The 5,329-nt window shown below is 43.3% G+C and overlaps 1 long non-coding RNA gene across 1 annotated transcript; it reads left to right on the top strand.

Moving 5' to 3' along the window:
- Positions 1–289: 289 nt before the first annotated feature.
- Positions 290–4,616, top strand: LOC125688007 (uncharacterized). The gene is made up of 3 exons (XR_007374562.1): positions 290–687; positions 2,390–2,490; positions 3,654–4,616. It is a non-coding gene; the product is annotated as an uncharacterized LOC125688007 (long non-coding RNA).
- Positions 4,617–5,329: the final 713 nt, after the last annotated feature.

Genomic DNA, 5,329 nt, shown 5'->3' with positions numbered 1-5,329 from the left:
GGTTAGCAATAACCCGTCTTTGTGAGGGATTGTTTTGTCTCCCCTACCAATGCATCCAGACTGGCAAGCTTTAGGTCTGACTTATTAGAGTGTATCTCATTTTTCTTAAGGAAATGGTGGTGAAATTAGAGGCATATTACATAAAGACATCACAGGTTATAAAAGGATGAATACCAAATTAATTATTAAAAATCCACCCTTTTTATTGTCTTCACTAACTTGAAGCCTGACCTGAAGACTGTTCACGGTGGGCTTCTCTCTGTCCTCCTCTAGCTTGAACTGGGAACGGTTTAAACATCTCTGCTGGGAGGTGAATGGTGAAGCCCAAGCTCAGTGAAGCTGCAGTGTTTAGACTGAGTGTGGTCTGTGATGTGGCTGCTGGTGCTGGAACCAAGCTGATTGTCCTCAAATGAGCTCCTCTTGAGTTACGGTAACTCAAGCAATTCTGACTTTATCCTAGATGCCAGCCCTCAGCTATTCCTGGAATTAGAGTCTAGGCTAAGAGTGTCTGTTTTAATAGAAAAAACATCTATAGCATCTCCAATTTTTTTTTTCATTCTAAAGAAATGTTAATTTTTCTAATTTCTGCTGATTTTTCCCGTGGACCCACTGACTCTCCCACACATTCTGCCTTATGATAGAAGCGCTTTTGTGATGAAAGAAAGTAAGGCCTATTCATGGGAAAAGGTAGGTAGTCTGAATGCTTCAAAGGATCATCTTGTAAGTAGCTTGTCTTTATTGCTTCATAGTACACATATGAGTTGCAGTCCTTGCTAATCTGGTTGATGCAGAGCTAGGGATGGTATGCAGTGATATTGATAGATTATCCCTGTGGCTAAAGACTGAGAATACCCCATTACTTCTGTTTGAGAATCTCAGTTACGTTCTCATCAAAACATCCCCATTTTCTCAGGAATTTCTGTACACTCAGCACAAAATGCTTGCACAATAGGCACAGTGACTCCTGCAACTATTGTTTACAGTGTGCTGGCTAATCCTTTCTGTGATCCAGGCGGTGCCTACTGGGTTTGGCTTTTGACTGGGATTAGAAAACTGGTGCTGATGCATACTGCCATGCTGCCTGGGGACCTCAGCAGGATCGTGGCCACACTGTGCCAAGCAGCATACAAACCCAGAGTTCAGAGCCTATTGTTTGAGCATCTTCCCTCTAATTGTGCATTTGACCCCCTTTCTCCTTCCAGCCCTTAAGTAAAACATCTAATCCTGTTCCATTCCCGTATCTTTTCAGGGATTTATTTCTTACTATCAGTCAGTGTCTGTAGAGGGGGGATACCAACTTTTGGTTGCCACCCAAAGGCCACAGCGAACTATTATAGCTGCAGTGGGAAGCTGTGTTTCCTCTGCTCAAGCACCTCTGCTATTCAGTGAAATTGCTTTTTCAATGGGAATTATCCTTCTGGCCTGTCCCTGTTGCACATGACTCCAATGCTACTTTGAGGTCTGTGTGAGCCAGTAGGAAGCTTTTTCTCCTCCCAGTCTGTTCAGGCTTCAAGGGTTCATGCTGCTTTTGTCCCACTTTCATGTCAAAAGGATGCTTGCTGGGTCTAGGTACAGCACACCCTGCTCAGGCTCCATCCCTGCACTGCCATGGCTTTACAGCCATATCTTGTTAACACCAAGCCTCATCTGCAACCTGCCCTACAATGCTGCTTAAATTCAGTTTCAAATCTGGCCATTTTACTGCTGCATCCCACATTGCTCACAGACAGTAGCAAGCTAATAACAACGTGCTGGTGCCATCTCAGCCATCACAGGCTGGAGCTGGCATGCCCAGTCTTGTTTCGTAAACTTCTTTGTCCCGTGAGAGATTTGAGAATGTAATACACATTTGGTCTGTGACTCCTTATTTGAGGCTGACCAGTCTGAATCACTTTTGATAAACTCTAAGCAGGAATTTCAAACATAGTTACGTTCCTATCAGTTTAATTAAAGTAGATCACTGGGTAGAGAAACCCTGTGAAATGTTCCCGTTGAGAAGGCTGTGCTGGGTGTGCCTCTGAGGAACCATCAGGGAGTCTGCTCAGGGCCATGGCTGTTATCGTGGGGCACTGAGGAGCTTTACTTGAAAGCAAGACCTCTCACGCTGAGAAAGAGTTAAGACAGGAGTGACTACAGAGTAATCACTTCTACTTTATCATGAGAGTAGTTGAGAGGAAATAGAGGAGCTACTATAAGATGATATGAGGCTTAGATCTGTAGGAAACTGGTCTGTGTTTTCTTGTACAAGAAGGAGTCTCTCTGATACGGCCAAGATTTCTAGATACTTTAAAAACTTTACTTTAGATAATATTTCTGTGCTATTACGAGGTCAATTTGTCTGTAAAATGTTAACATGTGGCAAAGGCTTTCTTTACCTACTTCATTCTAGCTCTGTCTTGCACCACCTTTTGAGGATGTGATACCATGTGGACATGGGAAGCTGGAAAGAGAAAGGACAGGCATGGCATGGAGTTTACTTTGCCAACACTGGTGAGTTGCTGGTGCCGGCCACAGTGGTGGAGGACACCTGTGACGGACTCAAATTCATTTGAGAGGCTGTTCTATAGCTTTCATTGTGTCTTCTCTCCAATTGATGTTTGTAGAACCACAGATTAAAACAGATTAGTGCACTGCTCACACAGGATGCAGACTTCAGGGTTTAGGCAATGCTCTGTGGCAAACGAGAGCCAACAAGTTTTGCCTGAGTCATCCCTCTGGGTGGAACGTGCCCTGCTCCAGTGATGACAGGAGATGCCAAATGTCAACAGAAGGGCAGTCATCTCCCATTGTGATTAACCAGGCAGAGCCTGCTTGGAAGAGCCATCGAGACGATCGATCTTATTCTTATCCGGCAGTGATAGCAGTCTGCCAATGAGATTAGAAGGACTACACTTAATGTAGTCTTTTGGTAGCAGGGGAAGATTTATATTCTTAGCATAAGCTGCTTAGGAAAAGCTTCTTTTACTTAGCATTTATCATTTGTTATTGACATTTTATTACATTGATAGCCATCCCAAGAAAACACTTCGTACCTGTTTTATACATAGGCATATTCTCTTTGAAACCAAACATATTTTGAGAGTACAAGACTGGTGATAAGCTATGTTAGACCTACTTAGTTATACTGATATAAACTTAGCATAATTAATTTCTAGAGCACTAAAGCATTGTCTGATGTGCCTCCCAAGTCACTGTGTTTTTTCCTGCTGGCATTGATATATACAACTTACGGTCATCTCAGGTCTGTGGGCTGTATTGGAGAGAAGCTCACACTGAGCCAAACAGGATCTCTGGTTTGAGCAGGAAATTCCACATTTGATCCTGTAGGGAGAAACATGCTGTGTTTCCTCAAACATGACTTTGGTCCGCATTTTTACTTTATGATATTTTTTCCCAAATGAGCAGTGTCCAGAGCCAGACACATTTCTACATTTCTTGTAGATGAAATGGTCTCTTTTTTTTTTTTTATTACCACTTTCTTCATATGTACAAAGTGGTAATGCAGTGTATGTGCATCATCACCTAACGGTGCATGTAAGCGGTACTATGCAGAAGAGTCCCAAGCTGTTGTACAATGAAATTCTACAATAACCTTATTAACAAAGAGCAATTAAGAGCAGCCTGTTAACCTATATTTTTCTACCCTACTTTAGGTGTCAATGAATACCCAGGAACTGCAAATACTGGTTGGAAACACGTTCTGCTGTCCAGAGGCATAATTACAGAAAGCTTGTAGTTGTCTTTATCACAAAGTTTTAATTAGCAGGACACATTAAATAACCAGCTGATACAGATCTTAATGAATCATTTATAGGCCTACATCTAGGATAATTATATGTAGCTGGGCACATGAAATCACTTGCATACGCCTGGGCTTATGTGAAATGGAATATGCATTTTCCTCGTGAAATAAGGGTGAAAGAGAGGGATGGGACAAAACTGGGGCACCAGCCTGCCTTCCTCAAGCTGTTTTTGCATGGAGTATTGCCAACAAAATAAATAAAGCTGGCTTCAGGAAGTCTGCCGAGCTCCAGGGTGGGCATCTTGGGCCAGTCCCCTTTCTTCTGGCACATTTGTCTCTTCCATCATGATAGGTACCCTATGGCATTCATTTCCCACCTTCACCGCATGCTGGCCCATGGGCAGGTGGTCTTCGTCTTACATCCTTTCAAAGAATTGTAGGTTGACCTCAAGAGATCACTGATTTCAACCCCCCTGCTGCAGCAGGTTCCCTATGTAGATCACAGAGGTGGGCATCCAGATGAGTCTTGAATATCCCCATTGAAGGAGACTCCACAACCTCCATGGGCAACCTGTTCCAGTGCTCTGTCACCCTTACGATACTTAGCTTGTATAATTGGGAGCTGTTGTTTTTATCAAGTGATAGTTCAACTGCTGTACTATGTGTGGACTATGGAAGTGCTGTCCAATGTTTTTTTGTATAGTGACTTGGCTTGCTCAACTGGAGCCCCAGAAGAAGCAGAGCCCCTTTATGACTGAAAGTCAAAAGCAAGGGATAAACAAACCATTGCAAGTGTATATTTGAAAAGATTAAGAGCAAAGTATTACCAACCCATGCAATATTGTAATCAAAAGTCCTTTAAAAGCGGCGTTGACTAATTTTCTCAATTATCCACAGAGTCTGCTGTTAACAGGTTTCCCTGGTTTCTCAGCACCAGACAAACTCTGCTGATCTCTGCAAAACATCTTCCACCTTAAGTACAGAGTTCTCCTTAAAATTAGTGGTTTTTTCAGAGTTAATATGTTAGTCTCCTGATGTGCCACAGCAGGCGTCTGGAGCAGATCTTACCAGACTTTTATGCTGCGCTTCCTCCTAGATTGCTTTGAGGCAAGGGAGCACTTGTGGCAAGAGCTGATGTGGTGCAGGGTTTGACAGCATCTCTCCACACCCTGGTTTTTGCTTTTGTCAGGGACGGAGGAATGGAGACTCCAAGTATGGCTTCTTAGTCCCCATCAGGGGACAGCCACACAGCAGGGCATGAGCCGGTGTTCCGTTTCCAAGATGTCCTCTGCCACTTTTTCCTGAAGGAAAAAGAGAAATGTGTTAAAAGAGATTACTCTCTCTCCCAGGGCAGGAAATGGTCAGTATGTGATCCAACCCTGAGACCAGAGGCACCTTCTTCTCTGGAGGACCGTGCTCCACGGTCCCACCCAACAGGATGGACATGAATCAGAACCAGATATGATAGCATGTTATGTGCTAAAGCTGACAGTCTGCCTAGACTGACGTCTGTAATAGCTTTGCACATTGTGGTTGTTGCTGTTTTTATCCTCTTATCCCCTTGGGAAGTAAGGAAGTTTTATTAGT

Source organism: Lagopus muta, chromosome 1, assembly GCF_023343835.1.
Source record: "Lagopus muta isolate bLagMut1 chromosome 1, bLagMut1 primary, whole genome shotgun sequence".
In the NCBI taxonomy this organism is placed as follows: domain Eukaryota; kingdom Metazoa; phylum Chordata; class Aves; order Galliformes; family Phasianidae; genus Lagopus; species Lagopus muta.
The sequence above is the reverse complement of the archived record's forward strand: the minus strand, read 5'-3'. Positions and strand labels throughout refer to the sequence as shown.